The sequence below is a fragment of the Ambystoma mexicanum genome, chromosome 6p (genome assembly GCF_040938575.1).
Source record: "Ambystoma mexicanum isolate Mex_15411 chromosome 6p, UKY_AmexF1_1, whole genome shotgun sequence".
NCBI lineage: Eukaryota > Metazoa > Chordata > Amphibia > Caudata > Ambystomatidae > Ambystoma > Ambystoma mexicanum.
In genome coordinates, this window is record NC_090935.1 from 1,316,666,973 (window position 1) to 1,316,685,902 (window position 18,930).

At 44.4% G+C, this 18,930-nt stretch overlaps 1 protein-coding gene across 2 annotated transcripts in view; it reads right to left on the reverse strand.

Moving 5' to 3' along the window:
* CNTLN (centlein) overlaps nt 1-18,930 on the reverse strand; it is a 2,346,865-nt gene that overhangs the window by 1,150,532 nt on the left and 1,177,403 nt on the right. The window lies entirely within an intron of this gene.

Below are 18,930 nucleotides of genomic sequence, written 5' to 3' on the forward strand. Positions count from 1 at the left end.
ATCTCCTTCAGTCTTTCATTTGCTCCCATTAATAACACTTCACTTTTCGAGGAACATATCAATCTATCTAAACTATTACGCAAAATTAAGCTGAAAGTCTTCTTTAATTCACAGCCTTCCATTTCTGAAGGATCGGTTACTTTCGATTCATTGGAAATGAAACGTAAGAATACTTTTTATCCTTCAGTTTAGAACGCTGTATTTGAAAGTAAAGTGCTGAAAGATCTTTATGCAGTCAAGTAGGATACCTTTGAACAGTTCAATTTAAGGAAACACCAGCACAGATGAATCAACTAGCTAATGATGAATCAAGCACGCCAACAAAGGAGGGGGCAAAATAATTATGGATTTTGATTTCTACATATGGTGCTGCCTGAACTTGTTAGGAGATACTGATACATATACACCGCTTGATATAGACCGGACTGAGTCAGTTAGGTCTGTTATCAACACAAATTTGGATAAAGCTTTTGAAAACGGGTTGATTCCGGTCAAAACCATAACCTTTTTGACCACGACTGCCCCATTATGCCTGTGTTTTACGCTTTTCTGAAAATGAATAAATACATAAAAATACCACTACTCCACCCTTTAGACCTACTGTAACTGGGACAGAAAGTATTTTTGATCCTTTGGAAAAATATCTGGACAACGGTCTTTAACCTGTGATACCTTCTGACTCCCAGAGATAATAACAGAAGTCTTTCATTGCCTGAATGTCGCCTAAGAGAAACTCTAGGTAAAAGACAATATCAATTGGAATACACAGGGCCCTTGTCATTTAGACATACAGAAACCAGTCAGAGCATTTTTAAAGAGTTCAATCTAGTTTTCTTCCAGGAAACATGGCTCAGGAGCGAATTACATTTGGACGGATTTACCTTGATTTCTAAACAATCAACCTGCACGGATCGAGGGCGCTATGCTGGCCGTCTTCTCATTAGAATACGTAATACCACAGGATTTGAAGCTCTATGCCTGTGTGATGACATTCGCGGTATTCTGGCCGTTATGTGCATTATCAGATAGGGCTCTATCAACTGCTAAATATTTACTGGAATCCTGCAAATCGTGAACTCCCCTCGTCCCTTCTTACTGACCTAAAAATCAGTTTTCCTGACAACCTACTACTGATTGGTGGTGATTTCAACGCATGCTGCTCCCGCATAGCTAGGCTTCCTTCAAAATCAAGGGCCAATTAAGGTCAATTTGAAATGTTGGAGCAGTTGTTCACAGACTGGAACTTAAATATCTTGAATGGTAAGATTGATTCGGACTGCCCCCCGGCATGGACTTGGTCAAATGGAAAAAGCTTTTCTATAATGGATTACTTAATTGTCTGCTCTGAACTGTTCCAACCTTGCTCATGGCTAAATGTTGTTCCTATGTTGCATAGTGACCACCACTCTTTGCAAATTGGTTTTTCTGTTGATTCACACAAGTTTAAAAACGTATATGATGCGATGTCGGTTTTCGAAAAGGGCTTTCAACTATTTTGAATGGGTGGACGCTTAATATTCTGAAAGCCCAATCTCAAAAAACAAAGTCGTCACCTAGTTATATTGCCCTAATCGATCTGTCAAAGGCGTTTGATTTAGTTAATAGGTCAAAACTCAAACAAATTAAAATCATGGAATATTCCGATGGGCCCGTTGCATATCATTGTGGCTCTCCATGAGCATACATCTATTCAGGTCAGCTTAAACTTAGTGGGCGATTTATCTTCCGCAATAGCTACAGCTAAAGGGGTAAGACAATGGTGCCCATTAGCAGCGCTTCTTTTTATTTTATATCTTGCTAATTTACCTTCATTTTTGCAAAACTCGTTTCTCCTGCTATAGGCAAATGCAAGCTGCACTTTCTGGCATATGCCGATGATAAAGCCCTTATAGATAACACCAGTGTAGGGCTACAGCATCTAATCAAAGCTCTGGAGGTATATGCCAAAGAGAATGATTTAGTAATCAATCCCAATAAATCAAATGTAATCATATCTGGTAAACCATTTAAAAAGACACCAAAACCCCATTTGACGCAGGATGATCAGGTCATTCCAATAGAAAAAAATAGTAAAATATCTGGGACTCATTCTCGGTTCTAACTATTCAGTGCAGGATTTGACTACCGAACTTGAGTTGATGAGTTTTGCTCTCATGTGTCAAATGAAACAATTGCTAAATTCATTTGGCAGATTCTCCCTTATGCCGCTCATTAAATTCTAAAAGGGTAAAATCATTCCAGCCACTTTATATGCCATTGAGTGTCATCCATGCGCCCGCAATATTAATTAAGACTGGCTTGCAGGCTGCTTATGAGAAAAGACACTCTGCCTACCACCTTCTCTATCTATCTTGGGGTTAAGATATAAGTTGGGTTTGTACTCCTTCAAATTTTAACTGGAATGTTCTTGCCCTTTACAGACGAATCCTAATTCCCAAGGAGAATTTGTTGTATGAAAACATCCATTTCTATCTCCTCACACAGAAAAATTCTTATTTGGCATATATATATCATCATGCTGAAACGATTTTGAGAAATTGTGAATGTCCTAGCATTACCCTAATAGAAAATGCGGATAAGGTAAAGCGTGCACTTATGCAAGCAGAATGGATAAACTCTAGGACCTTAATTAGTAATTTAAAGAACACAAAAAATGTTGCTTTATGTGAAACACCTAGTAAATATGTTCTTCCATACATAAGATGATTTCCTAATCCTGCGTGGAGAGTAGAGTTATTGTGCTTCCGTTTTAATCTGATTAAAACCAAAGAAATGCATTTGGCAAAACCTCGATCCATCCGACGGTGAATGCACTTTGTGCGGTGAAGGTTTTATACAAGATTTAAGACATTTGCTTATATCATGCACATCCACTCTAGCTCTCAGAGAAAAATACTTTTCATATTTCGTCCACAATGCATACTGGATCCCTACACAGGATTTTTGGCATATAATTTCAGCTGGCAAGGAGATCCAATCGTCCATTGCCTTCTTAAAATATTTGAATGAACTGAATTTCATAAACATTTCTCTATAACAAGGAAAGATTATAATGATCCGTCCATTGTACCAATTTTCATGAGTTTAGTTTTCCTTTCTAAATATAGGCACATCTTTTTATCTGTATATGTGTTATTTTATTGACCTCATAGTCAAACTTTGATTGGAAAAGTGTAATCATTGCTGTATTTTTGCCGTTTCTTATTTTTAGATTGTGAGTACTCTTGCTGCTTTTATACATGTCTTTTTTTATTTTTCTCTCTTCGTTGTTCATTCCACATCAAATTTTACTTTTGTATGATGAATGTGTAAAATGTCCTGTTATGTGACTAAGTCCACAAAAAAGAGATACCTTCTGACTTCTTGAATTCATTGAGTGGTATAACTAATTTAACAACAAAAGCATTCTATTTTCGTTAGATGTACAAAGCTTATAACAGCTCAATCCCACACAACACAGCGAGGTTCTAGATGCTTTGGACTGGATACTACTTCAGCAAGATATATTCCAGTCCAACAAGATATTTACTATGGAATTACAGAAAATAATTTTGTACAATAGCTTTTTTGGCTTTCACAAGACATACTAACTCCAGATCTCAGGGACCTCAATGGGCTCCTACATGGCCCCAGTTTACGCACATTTATTTATGAATTACTTTGAAATTCGCAACATTCTTAATCACCAGATTTGGTCACATAGGTTTTTATACTGGAAAAGGTAAATAGACAGTATATTTGGAATATGGATTGGAAAACATACAGAGTTACTACAATGTGTAGACTTCCTCAATTCATGCCATTCCAGAATAAAATTCACTCTAGAGGTAGGTTCACCCAAACTTCAATTTCTATATGTAGCGATATCTCTAAGAGATAATAAACTGGTGACCACCAATGTTTCCTCTAATTATTTTTTTCTAAGTGCGGAAGTGGTTGGCTTTCCTGCGCACGTTATTTTCCATGTGCGCAACTGACTAACAAGGTAAGCTATTTTGTGAGCATGAGTAAATAGTGAGCCATCATCTCTGAATTTGGAGGGGAATTTCACCCCACCCCAACCTCTGCTATTCTTTACAACTCAGTATAAAAGGTTCATTTTACAGAAATGTTTCCAAAAATATAGGCTCAAAATGTTTTTTTGAGTAATTATAAAGAGAGCTTATCAACCACTCCAAGACATCAAGATCTGCCACAGTAACTAGCAAATATACTCCTATGCACAGACAAATGTGTTTACATGAAAAAGAAATATTGCATGCTCAGTATAGGCAATCCTTTTAGTTGTGGCTATTAATGCCCAGAGGCAATGCAGAACGTGTTCTATGCCATTGGGGAAAAAACAAATGTTGCTTGGCTGTCAAAACATTCAGACATGATAAATTATTTTCAAGATAAAGCAATGGTAGCTAAAAGGAGTGTGCCAGAAAACATGCCAATAAATAAGAATTAATGTGTCACTTTAAGTAATAGATGGGCCAGGAGGACATACCTCTCAAAAGGTGTATCAGGAAGATAATTGCATCAGAATAACTACACCACAGAGTATGATAATCACAATTCCCGTGCCACTGCTTACCAACAACATTACATTTTCCTTTGAACAGAGCAGTGACAACACTTGCACAAAACCAGCCTTACAGATGAGAGGTAGACATACCACCCAACTTTACTTTAAAAAAAACAGGGAGACAAATAAGGACAACAAAAGAAATGGGAAAACGTGAACAAATCGAAGCCTACCCCCTGCTTCTACCCATTAATTTCCAGTGATATTTTTGAATCAGTGTCCAAGAAGATCTTATTAACAGTACTGCTTGATCTCAAGAAAAATTCTAACGGGAAAGAACTTCTTTTAACAAGTATAAAGTATACCTTTTGGCAAAGATCATTTTATTTCAAGTACGAAGTAAAACCTGATCAGATACCTGCTTGTAACACTTACATAGGAAGTGAAATTACTGGGCACACGATACAGCCGATAGTTTTTTTTCCCCTCCCTTCCTCGCACCACCCTAGACAAAAGTCAGTGGGCCTCATTACAAGTTTGACGGTAGCCTTGCGGGTAAAACCGGCAGGCTGCCGCCAAACTTGCACATTTTTCCGGCACCCAGGATGGGCAATTACCGGGTCATTACGGCCTTGCCGGACCCAGTTCTAGGCCATTCCTGGGCACCAGAAAATATTCTTCCCCATTCCCATTTGAGCCCCAAAGGGCTCAATGGGAATGGGGAAGCCAGATGCACCGGCACCATTTATGAATGGTGCCGGTGAATCTGACAAGCTCTGCCTGCGGGTGCCGGTTTGGCACCCGCGAGCAGAACTTGTAGTTTGCTGGTCTGGGAACTATGGTACCGGCAAGCTTACCGGTACCATAGTTCCCGGACCGGTAAACTTGTAATGACCCCCCAGTGACAGCCTCTCTAAAGTTTTTATGGTGCCCCTTTGAAGAAAATCCACAAAAACATGCCTTTTAAGCTAATAGCAGCAATGTTCAAAAGGTACAACATATGTAGTGGCTTCTCTTGTAACTAGGGCCCCGCTTCTGCACTTCACTGTTATGAGTTAAACAAGTTGCATGCGGATGCTAGAGACACTAAACACAGAAAACATCATTTTATTGATCCCTCATCAGCTAAACATAGAATGAACAGACTGTGCAGTTTTCTAGACGGTTACTAGAGCTTACTATCCTTTAATGCAAATAAACAACACATTTGTTTACTTTACTATGCTGCCCAAACAACATAGTCAAACTTGCTGTCTTGTTCTTTACCACCAGGAGTGTTCTCCTGTGCCCTTCCCCTCAGGCTCCAAGATCATGTGCTGGCCTTCAATACTAGTTGACAGATCTCTGTAAAAAGTGAGAGACACTAGCAGTAAAACACTCTCTGGAATATCTTTTGTTCTATGTAAAAAGGAGAAAAAGACGGATTTGCATTGACCGATTTTCTTTTGATCGGAAAACCAGCAAACTGTCTTTTTCTCTTGAGACCTTTAAAATGCTGTTTTCCTTTTTTTTAAAATAATATATTTAAGGGGTTTCAGTGAAAAGATCTTTATGAAAAGATCTTTTTACTTAGGACCATATTTTCATACCCACAGTATTCTGCAAGCAAAACATATTTCAAACCTCACCATGAGATTATGGGCAGTTTAAGAAAATGTCAGGAGCATGCATACACACAATTATTTTGCAGTGCAAATCAGAGTGTTTGCAACATCCCTTAGACGGGTTGGTAGGATCATACAAATGCTCACTGAAACCATTTTTGTATAGCGAGAATTACCCCAACCTTTGTTAAGGTCTATGTCCAATGGAACTTTCAAACCTTGTAAAGCATGCAGGTTGAGTGAAAAGCAATGTAGCTGTTTGAATATTCATTGCCCTAATGCTATGTATGATTAGTGCTAGGCATATGCCGTACCCTTTAATCTCTTGTACACCAAGTAGGTGATATTGTAATGTTGCTCTCCACTGATAGGCTAACATTACCAATGCTAAAGTAGAAGAAGGTGAGCATGATTTTCACATACTCAAAAACCCTAAAGGGCAAACTAATAGTTGAATTTTATAATGTGTTAACTTGCAAAAGTATCACTTGAAAAAACACCTCTGTGGCATATGTACAAAGAATAGGAATCAAGGTATGGGGTTCCACAACCATGTAGCCAGCTTACATAGTCAGTATCCGATATTTGAGCTGACAGTTGGGTTTCATAGTGTGGGCGATGCTTTTGCTAAGGCAATGTTGGCTACAGAAATTCTGGTGCTTTAATGTTATTCATATTACAACCAACATAAAACTGATGTGGCTTCTTCTTTTTTAGTTCCTGAGAAGGTAGGAATGGTCTGTGTGCGCTGTCAAAACTCTGAGCGGCACCCTGGGGGATGCTGGGCAAGTGCAGTGCAGTGTGACCAGCTTAGAAGGAACATTGGTGACCACCATCTTCCGTAAACCAACCAATGTCAATAATATTTTACATTATTCTAGTTTGCATCCACAGCACCTAAAGAATAATCTTCCATTCAGTCAATACTTAAGGCTCAAAAGAATGATCTCAAATGATGAAACCTATAATAAAGAATACTTAATTTTGATAAAACAGCTCTCCAAGAGAGGTTATCCTGAACAAGTTCTGACAACAGCACTTGCGAGAACTGATTCTTACACCAGAAACAAATTACTGACTCAAACCAAAAGATGAAGAATCTCCTTTTATCCACCTAATGAAATGCTTTCAGATTTCACATCTTTTGAAAAAACCTGGAAATTAATTCAGTTAGATCCTCAGCTTTCACACCTTTTTCCCAAACCACCATTGCTGGCTTTTACACTTGGCAGGAAATTCAGGGACTGTCTAGTGAAGGTCAAAAGGAATGCTACCATTAAACAGACGTTCCTACAGGAACCCAAATTGGGCACTTTTCCGTGCCTAAGCTGCAGTCACTACAATAATGTTAACAAAGGGGATTACATCAGGCACCCTAAAATCGGACAGAAGATCAAGCTCAGACATCGTGCGACATGTGTTACGAAGAAAGTCAATTATGGATTAATTAGCTACAGTGGCAAATTCTGTGTGGGCGAAAAAGTTAGGAAAGTTAAAGAAAGACTTATGGAACATAAATCAAACATCCAGACTAAAAATCAAAAGCCACCAGTATTGATTCATTTCTATAGTTATAAACACAAAATTGCCCAAATGAGATATGTGGTGCTAGAAATAGTCCATGCATCACCAAGGAGTGGGAACTATTCTTGAACCATGTCTCAGAGAGAAACGTACTGGATCCATACTTTGAATTCCCTAGATCCATCAGGAATGAAAGGAGATTTTAACATTTTACCTTTTTTCGTAACATCTGGTAATTCCCAAATTCTACACAGTGCATTGTGAGCAAAATGTTATCACCTTGATTCTATGCTGGTTACACCCCATCAGACTATGAGATTGTTCTCAGTATTTTCAAAATCTTGTACATAGTATACCATTGATCCATTTCGATCTGCCAAGATTGTATGCTTTTTCTCTGATTTAGGCTTATTTATTTATTGGATATTTATAAGGCGCTTATACAACAAGACAGTGGCCCTCATTACAAGGTTGCCGGTCTGGTAAAATTAATGCCGGTATTAAAGTACAGACATCCTTTACCGGACCAAAGTAGTCTGAGTCGCGATGCAGGGACCCGCCGTGGCCAGCCACACTGTTGCCGGTATCATCGTTGACATGCGCCGCCGTGCCAGTGACGCCTACATGCCGCAATTAGGCCCACATTAAGAGGCAGCATGGGCCTGCCGGTAATAACGGAAACAATGATGCCGTAAACACCAGCATCGTGTAGCAACCGTTAATATTAATCTGGTGTGTAGAAACCTGCCACAGGTGCACACAATCAGCACAGGTGGAGGAAATGGAGTCTGGCACAGCACACAAGGAGCACTCCCACACACCACACCCCACCCAAAGCCACAATGCTACCATTAGCACTAGCAGTACTGGAGCTGGAGGACATGCCTGCACTGCGACTCATTGAGGAGGCAGTGAGCCAGAATATGCAGCGGAGGCGCACGAGGAGAAGGAGGGCGAGAATGGGCCAGCAGATACCCATTGTGCAGGCAGTTGTACCCCGCCGGCAGCCACCAATCCCTCGCCTAAGGGCCAGCCCATTCAACTTAACACCCGCTCAGATCCACACCCTGTACCGGCTGAACAGGGACACCATCACCACAATACTGGACCTCATACAGCCATCCCCCCTTGCTGAAGGTGGTGTCTGTGCTACACTTCCTTGCCACAGGCACTTATCAGCACACAGTGGGGCAGTTGCATGGAATCTCCCAACCCTGTTTTTCCTGTGTGCTCAACCAGGTTCTAGTTGCACTCCTGTCCCATGCACGCGACCAATTAGCTTACCAAGGACTGCGCAGGAGATGAATGCAACCAAAATAGCATTGCATGCACTTGCAGGCATGCCAAATGTAATAGGTGAGCTTGACTGTACACATGTGGAGCTGGTCATCCAGCATGCAGTGGAGGTAGTGTACCACAACAGGAAGCTGTACCATTCCCTGAATGTACAGATGGTGTGCGATGCACGCAAAATAATCACGCATTGCTGTGCAAGATTCCCTGGCTCCACACATGACGCCATGGTGCTGTGCAACTCCACGCTGCCCCGCTACATGGAACGACACGCTGGACATCGTACCTGGCTGTTGGGTGAGTCTAACTACAGGGGCATGAGGGGTGTTGAATGGGGGGGGGAGGCAGTTACCAGCATAGGCAACCTGTCTGCTGGGTGGGCCATGAGGGCCGTTGAATAGGGCGCGGGGGGCAGTTAGCAGCATAGGCAACCTGTCTGCTGGCTGGGCCATGAGGGACGTTGAGTGGGGCAGGGGGAAATTACCAGCATAGGCAACCTGTCTGCTGGGTGGGCCATTAGGGGCATTGAATGGGGGGAGGCAGTTACCAGCATAGGCAACCTGTCTGCTGAGTGAGTATGACCACAGGGCCATGAGGGTTGTCGGAACATAGCATAGGAGTGCATGCATGAGGAGCACAAGTGCACACTGCATGCATTAATCCATCATCACAACTGCAAAAACCTGTAAACATTACCAGGTATGCATTGAAGTCCAGAGACTGGGTAGGGCAATAGAAGGCTAAATCAGATGTGGAATTACACCTAGCAACCTCGTCATTTCAAAGCAGCACAACATGAAACCACACACATTTAATGGAACTACACCACACACAGCGTACTGGGTGCCTTCAACTGTGACCATTGTAAATGAAACAGAATGTGCAACACAACTAATACATGCAGATGTGTAAGGCCTTCACAGCCATGTCTACATGCAATCAACAGACAGTGCACGGATCAGGAACATTACAAAACATGAACCACATGTACCACAATGCACCACTCTGTAGTGAGAATGCACAGTATACAGATCTCAGCAAAGCAATGCACGAGTCATGCTGCCCTGACAGAGAGAATACCATCTGCCACACAGAAAACTTCAGTCACTGCACTCAGTCCACAGGCACACTGCAGATTGGTATGCCTGTCACGTCACCTTAAGGGACACCTTCAAGTACAATGGGTCAAGTATGAACATTTAAAATATGAAAATTATTGACTACCACCAAGATATGATTGAAAGGCGCGGGACTCATGCAATGTAGCTTCGTTCCACCATGCCGACACCCACACAGCCGTATTACAGTAACGCAACCCTTTACCCGTGAAACATACCACCAAGGATCTGACCTAGTCATATGGGGGAAGGCGTCGATGAATGTGTACATGGAGACCTGTATATGTAGAATGCATACTGGAGATACCACAGTATTACATGAATCAAATTGGGCATATGTGTGTGTTGCCACTGTAGATGCACAGTTCATTTGCATTGGTAACACATCAATGAAATCTGACACCACTGTGGTCTGTTGTACTTGAATTGTGAGAGTGCAGGTTCACATTCAACGGGCCAAGTGACAGCAACTGCCCCCTCACCCATGGATCAGCCCTAAATTCACATACCGGGTTCATACAGAATGACACATGCCATGTATAGTTGTGAATCCATGTGCTTAGATGCATTTTAATATGAACACTGTACAGCTAGTGCTAGCATGGAATGACTAGATTATTCACAAGTACCTTTTCTCTTGCTCCCATGCAGGTGATGCCGGGTATCCCCTGATGGGCTGGCTCATGACCCCCGTCAGGCAACCACACAACAGGCACGAAGAGGCCTACAACCATGCACATGTATGCACCCGTGTCACCATCGAGCAGACATTTGGCCTGTAGAAGGCTCGGTTCCGCTGCCTCAGCAGGACGGGCGGAGGGCGGGGGGGGGGCTCAATTACAGCCCTGAGAAGGTGGGCAAAATGATACTAGTATGTGCCATGCTACACAACATGTGCATTCGGCGCAACATCCCCCTGCCCCCTGATATGATGCCACCTGAGGATGAGGATGATGCTGAAATTCCTCTGCGCCACAATGTCAATGATGGACGTGTAACACGGCAAGATTTAATTAACCACTACTTTTGATGGACTGTAAAGAACACAGCACTGGGCATGGGTCACACTGGGCACTGGACATGATTAAATAGACACATACTCAAGAAGCAATGTCCAATCATGTCATTTTTGCGACACCAGGTGTATTGATTTAGGATTAACTATGTACATATTTGCATTATTAACCTAACACCACTATCCTGATAAATTGACCCCACACCCCCTCACCCACAACCCCCACACCCAATACCCCAACACCCCCTCCCACACTAAACCCACACCCAATACCTCAACACCACATCCCCCACTAACCCACACCCAATACTCCAACACTCCCTGCCCCACTACCCCTAATACCCCTTCCCGACTTCGACCTCCACAAATGCAGTAGTCACTTGTCCTATTTACACACCCTTTTTGGAGGATGGGGATGTGGCTCTTGCGGCCGATTCAGTTGCTGCTATCGGCGCACACGGCTACTCTGGATGGAGCTGCTGGGAGTTGTAATGGAGGATGGGCCATGTGTGGTGGTGATGTTCCGTTGTGCAGCGATAGCGGTCACCAACCTGTCATTTGACTCTGCCATATTTGATATCCCTCCGTTACCCTGTCGCACACTCCTCACCAGGTGGTAGATACCCTCCATGGCTCTGGCAAGCATTCTACCCATGTTGCGCATGGAGTCCTGCATTGTCTACCTTGTTAGTTGTGCCTCTGTGATGTACTGGGTCACCAAGGCATGCATTGCCTGCTGCTGCCCTTCCATGCGAGTGAGGTGCCCCTCAATGTCTCTTATGTCGCGAAGTCCTGGTAATGGCAAGGGACGTGGGCTCCGAGGACCTGGGGGAGTGAACACAGCTTGGTCATCATTTCCACCTTCGCTGTGTGTGTCGGTTCCACTGGCCCCCACTGTGCTGTGTGCACCAGAGCCATCTGTAGGTGTTGCATGCATGCTCGCCTGCCTGGGTGACATGGATTGTGGCTCATCATGCTGGCTGTGCACTGAGGATTGTTTCTCCTCCTGCAAGCTGTGTACTGGGGAGTCTGGCTCATCCTGCTGGCTGTGCACTGGGGATTTTGCTTCCTCCTGCTGGCTGTGCACTGGGGATTCCAGCTCGTCCAGCTGATGTGCCTGCTTGGCCGCAGATGTTGTAGACTGCCTGGGGGGCCTTGCTGGCAGTTGTTGGTGGGTGCTGGGGTTGCTGGTAGCCTGTGTTTCCTGGAGGCGGGGGCTGTGCGGTTGATGCAGTGGCATGCTCTGGTCTTGCCGTGGAGGTGCCTGGCTCCTAGCTAGAGGCAGTGGCATCACAGCAGCGGCTGACAGTGTGGTGGCAAGCTCACTCTCGCTGTCAGATGGTGTGCCTGTGGGGGACAGTGAGGCACGGCATTAGTGATGGGTGTGCATTAATCTGACATACATCTGTGCTAGTACATTCAGAGTAATGTGCATTGTCATGGTCATGTTGGAGGCCCTGGCATGGTGCACACAAGAATGTGGAGGGGAGGGATGCAGTGTGGGAGCATCCTTGTGGTGCGGCCATGGAGTGCGAAGTGTCTGTTGGCTGGGGTACTGGTGTCTAGTGGCTTGGGTGTTGTGGCCATGCCATAGGGGCTGTGTGCTGAATGTCAAACTGGTGTGTTCCCATTGTGTACGTTGATGCATTGTTTATTCTGCAGGTATGGACATGGTGGGTGTGACAAGTGTGCAACTGGTGCTGGTGATGTGTGCATCTTGACATGAGGTGGCTTTGGCCATGTGGTGGCACGGTGGTGACGGCAGCAGTTGGACTGTGATGTGTGTCTGTGTGCATGCAGATGGTACTTGTGTTGGAAATACAGGGGACATGTGGGGTGTGTCAGTGGGGTTTGCTGATTGTCTTTGTGGCAGGTACATTGTACTTGTGTGGGAGGAAGCTTCTGGTGGGTGAAAATGCAGCAGGGATCTGGTTACATTTGGACTTTACCATTGGCATTTGAGATGCAAGGCGTGTACTGTGACTTAGGGATTACGGTACAAGATGTGGCTGCTCCCATCTCTGCATTGCCTACTCCCTTGATGCTCTCCATGTGGAGTATGGTGCTGCAGGTCTCCTCCCCCGCCTGTAGTTTGATGGGGGATGGCGCACCACCTCCTGTGGCCAGCCCCCGGCTGCGCTCTGCAGGACGGAGGTTGTGGAGACGGAGACTTAGATCGTCCTACCTCTTTGGACAATCTCAGACAATCCGTAGTGTTGTCCCCACTGCCAAGACTTTGCGCGCCACTTCATCCCATATAGCCTTTTTCCTAAGTTGTGCTGGCCGCCGCAAGTCAGTGCAGAACACCACATCCGCATGCTCCACCAGTGTGTCTGCCAACATGTTGAGCTCCTGCTTGCTGAAAGGGGGTTTGCAGCGACGGAAGGCGCATTTCCTAGCTGGCATGGTCTACTTTGTCGGTGTGTACTTGCTTTACCAGTTGGACTCCTGTAGAATGAGGAATACAATGGATTGCATTTTGAAGATGGCCACCGGTGCATTTCCCGTTCCGGTGCGATGACGTTGTTTCCGGTGCCGGTAATACCGCTACCAGTAATTACGTTGTCGTGGATGCTGGAGTCGGTGTCTGCAACATCATCTATGCCGGTATCGGAGCCTTTGGGCCAGTTACCGGCATGCCGGTGCTACCGTTTCTGGCATGCCGGAATGCACGTGCACGCTGACTCAGAATCTACCTTTGATTCTGGCAGCAGTGCTACATGGAAACGGTAGTACCGGCATGCCAGTAATTTTTATTTTTTACCGACAAACTCGTGATGAAGCTCAGTGTTTCAAAGTGCCACAAAGGAAGGGAACAAGGGAGAAAATAAACAATGAAAATGACAATGAATAAAATAGAAAAGAATAGCGGTTTTACTAGGCCTTGTGACATTCGAAGCGTGCAAGTGCAGTGAAAAGAAAAAGGAAAAAAGGGTAGTGGTGGAGGTAAGTACTTTTAGGGTCCCCTAGGGGAGGACGTGCCAGAGGTGCCCATTGGAGAGGCAACAGGTACGTGCAAGGGCTGAGACGTCCCAGGCAAAGGGGGAGGTCTAGCGCCCAAACAGATAAGTGCAGGGCGGAGGCAAACTACCTGACAAGTGGGTGTGGTTTGGGCCCAGAGGACAGTGCAGGAGAGGTTATGGGGGCGAATGGGCAGAAGGCCAGGAACCTATTGGACTCTTGAGGGACGACAGAGGGGATGGTTAACACGAGAGGGGGAGATGGAAGGAGGAGGAGAAGAGAAAGGTCTTTGATTTGTTGGCGGAATTTGAGGTGGTCCGGTATAAAATGGAGAGAGAGGGAGACTGTCCGATAGGAAGGAGCCAGCTGAGGGGAGAGATCTACCCCCAGCTCGCTGCTTAAAGAAAAATTTGATCAGCAGAGAATTGGAACAAGATCGAAGGGGTCTGGAAAGAGAGCATGAGTTGCAAATAGCGTGGTCCCAGGCCCCAGACAGCCTTGTGGATGATACAAAGGGTCTTGAATTTGATCATTGTTAATACATCCTTTCCCTGTGGCACTACTATTTGAACGTCTATTTCAAAGTCTATATTCTATTTGGCTCTTTGGACTATATTCTTGATGTGAACTCAAAAATATTTCCAGTATTTACAGGATCTCTCACTCATGTTGTGCATCAATATTGATTACCTACATTACATTAGCCAATATCACTTATATGTTTGTTCTCTTTAAGACGCACTGCTGTGCAGTAACACTGGTTGATTGCTTTTATCATATCTATCATTTCTAATAATACATGGCTAACATCAGTCTTGCTTTTTTCCAGCCCACTGAACACATCTTTTAGATTGTTAAAGTGTCTTTTTGTAATTTACAACATTTTAATTGGCAGTTACTTTTCTGTTACTGTTTGAGATATGTCCAACATCTTATGTTTTTCAACATTTACCTGAAATTCTTTACATGTAGTGAAATTCCCCTATTTTTGCAGTGATCTTTGCTAATTAACCTAATTTTTCTGTGAATTGTGCAGGTTCCATACAATAAGTGTCTTATTGCTTGCTGACTTTAAAAAGTTCTAATTTAAATGTTAGCTCTTGATGTTGTTCATTTAAGCCCTGTACGCCACGTAGTGACGTCGCATGTTTCCTTGACGCCACATGCTTTCACGTAGTTTCACATCCCGATACAAATAATGGCCATCTTTTTTTTTATAAAACAAGTTTTATTGTTTTTCACTGTATTACATTCATCAACACAAATAAATTAAACCAAAGGTCAATCAGTACAACATCAAAGAGCAACTGAATTACCATTCCCGGTATCCTCTCCCAGCTGCCCCTAAATCCCCATCTACCACACACACCTTTCCCCATCTGATCGGAGCCTCTCCCCACTAATACGCCCTCCATCTAATCCCCACCCTGAAGGCACCACTTGAGAGGACGTTTCCCTTCTCCTGCCAACAGGCCCACACTTTTTTGCACCCTCTGCACCTATACACCACCTTTTCTAACTGTGCTCAATGATCCATCCCCTCTGACTACCTCTGAATGTTAGGACGTGTTGGGGTACCCATTCTTTTGCCAACATTTTCTTGCCCATTATCAAGGCAGTCCTAATCAGGGATTTGTCCCTGGTACTAAACCCAGAGCCTCCCCATATATGTAAAGGCACCAGTATGGGGCAGTCCAGTATGGTTTCCCCTACGATCCCCAACATCTTAAGTCTAACCCGATGCCAGAAGGATTTCACCTGGGGACACTCCCAAACCATATGGTAGAAGGAACCCGCGCCCACCCCACATTTCAGGCACATGGGGATCTACTGTCCGTCCCATCCGATAGATGCGATCCCTGCTATAGTACATTCTACGCAACACCTTATATTGTATTAACCGCAATCACAGAGTGATACTCGCCTCCCTTGGTGATCGTAGCGCCTCAACCCAGTCTTCTTCCTCTAGTGGTCCCATGTCCCCTTGCAATTTCCCTCTCAGCTTCATCAAGGGTTTGGATGTGAAACTGTTGAGCATCTGACTAGTCTGTGTTATCGTCTTCTCCCTGGTCTCAAACTCCATGAGATGGGCTTCTAAAGGCGACTTGCCTGGAAGGTCCCACATGCCATGCCGTTCTTAGGACATTGCATGTTGCCGCCTGATATATGTGTAGCGATGCCCATCCCCCATCCCATACATTTGGAGTCATTGGAAGGGGGTAAGTTAGTTTTGCTTCAAGATATCTTTCATAAGCCTGATGCCTCTCTCCTGCCACTTCCTCTGCATGCAAAATGAGCGCACCTCTGGCAAATCAGTGTTTCCCCATTGGTCACTACCCTCCTCCCCACCCCATCGCTCTTAGGGCTGCCTTGTCGCAGTCAAATGCAATGGCCACTGGTCGTGTAAACTCATGCTCCCTCTTACTGCCATATATCACCTGTAGAGGAGGCATGCAGCCCATCCTGGTCAGTTCATGCTCAATGTGCGGCCATCCCCTCCTGCCAAAACAGCTATTCGTTGATCACCACCAGCTAGGAAGCCCAACAATAGCGCTGCACATTCGGGACCCCAAGCGCTCCGTCCTACACTGATCTGGAAAGCTTTTTAAAGCTAAGCGTGGAGCCGTATCTCTCCATATTGTTCCTCTCTGCAACTGCTTTATGGTCCGAAAGATCCTCTGTGGGACACTTTCCGGGGTGTTCTAAAGTACATATAGGAGACCCGGCAGGGACATCATCTAAAACAAGTTTGCTTTTCACACCAAAAACACTGGTAAAGTCACGCAATGTTTAGCATTGCTCTTCACCCGGTCCAGGTCCAGGTTGTTTCTGAGAAACCCACCAAGCCCACTGTTCTACACAGATATATATTTTTCTTTTGTTCAACTTTTTTTAATTGCCATTTTTCAAAATAACCGGCACCAATGTGCCAATTACAACACCTTACAACAATGATTAGTTTCAGTACATTGAGTCAATTTACATTGTCTCAGGTTACAGCAATTTGAGCATCACATTTACAGATTTCACAGCATGACATTTCCAACTTCAATCGATACGGCACCTAGATAACATGTCCTTGCTGCTGTTTCAATTTGGCCGTACATTCTCATGCAACAACTTCTCACACATCACTGTTATTTCCTTGAGTCTTTGGGGGTTGTGATGGGCTACCATCCGACTCTCGCAATTGTGTTATCAGTTAGTTTATGTATGGTCCCCATATATTTCTGGAACTGGCCTGGTGGTATGATAGTTTACTGTATTCTATCTCCATATCGTGTGGATGTCGGCCCGCAATTGATTTAACCTCAGAGATTGTGTTCCACCCCACACCATTGCCACCTGTCTCTTGGCCAGGAGTAGAAGCAGCCGACTAGTTTCCTCATACTCCCGGGGATATGTTTAGTGTAACCAAGTAGTGCAGTTACAAGGTTCGGGTCCAGCCTCTCACCGACTATCTCACTAAGTGTATCAAAGACCTCCTGCCCCCAGAAATACCAGATCGGTGGGCATCCCCACGCCAGGTGCAAGAAGTTAGCTGATGTGTTGCAGCATTGTGCACAGCTGTCAGAGGTGCTCGGGAAAGACTGGTGTAATGAGGTGGGTGTATGATAGAATTGGTGGAAGTATTTGAAGTGGATTAGCTTATATCTGTCATTGAGAGCCACGTTCCTCGTTACTTCACAACAGTACCTCCAGATCTCATCTAATAATTCACACCCAAGTGAGAGTTCCCATTTACCTCTGGGGGAGGCACCCATCCCTCGTTTGGTAATGGGGGAGGCACCCATCCCTCGTTTGGTAACCAGAAAGAAGTGTACATAGATGAGACCACTCTGTTATTGTAGCCACCCTGCAGTGCTTTATCAGGTATTGGGGCCACTTCAGGTTGCTTGGGGAAAGTCGAGAATAACTGCTTTATAGAGTTTCGCAGCCTGAAATACAAAAACATATCTAGGGTTGTGAGTTCCCCTCATTCCCACAACACATCTAATGTCATAAATTGCCCATTTGGAAAAAGGTCTCAGAAACAAGGCACCTTCAATCTCTTCATAAAGGTGACGTAGCTTCTTTCACTAGTGAAAGGGATCCCAGGGATATATATGACAGGCAGCTCTGGGAATAGATGACCTCGCCTTTGGATTTATGCTCAATTCAGGTCCATGCTCTGCAGGTCAGTTTCACCATTTTATCTATGTGGACGTCCTGTTAGGTGCTGTCAGGATAAAACCGCAAAAGAAATGATGTTGCTATTGCTCTTTCCACTTCTAAGTGTCCTTTATCCCTCCTGGTCACCGAACCAGTATAGGAGGAACCCTGCTTGAGCTTGTTGTAGTAACTCAAAATCAGGCAATGCTAAACCCCCCTCATGCAGTGGTGCCACCAGCTTGTCCCACGAGACTCTTGCTCGTTTCCCAGCCCAAATAAACCGCAATGTCATAGATATTAGGTCATCTAAATATTCCCTAGGTAATGCCAGCGGGACATTGAGAAATACGTATAGAAACCAGGGCAGTAGGGCCATTTTAACCAGGGATATTCTACCATAGAGATTGAGGAGTACGTTTCCCCACCTATCCATCACGCCTTTGGCTTGTTCCAATACTTTCTGGCAGTTATACATGTACAAGGCAGTCGGGGTTCGGGCAATATTAACCCCTAAATGTCGAGTGTGATCGACATGCCACTGAAACCCCAACCTGTCTACATATTGTTTCACGCTGTCCGTTAGTGGGAAAAGGACCGACTTAGTGGCATTCATTCTGAGCCCGGAAAAATCCCCAAATGTAAGTATATCACGCATAATTGGGTCGAGATTACACTTGGGGTCAGTGACAAAGAGCACCATGTCGTCCGCGTAAAGAGAAACACCCTATCTTTGCATAACTGAACCAGGGATAA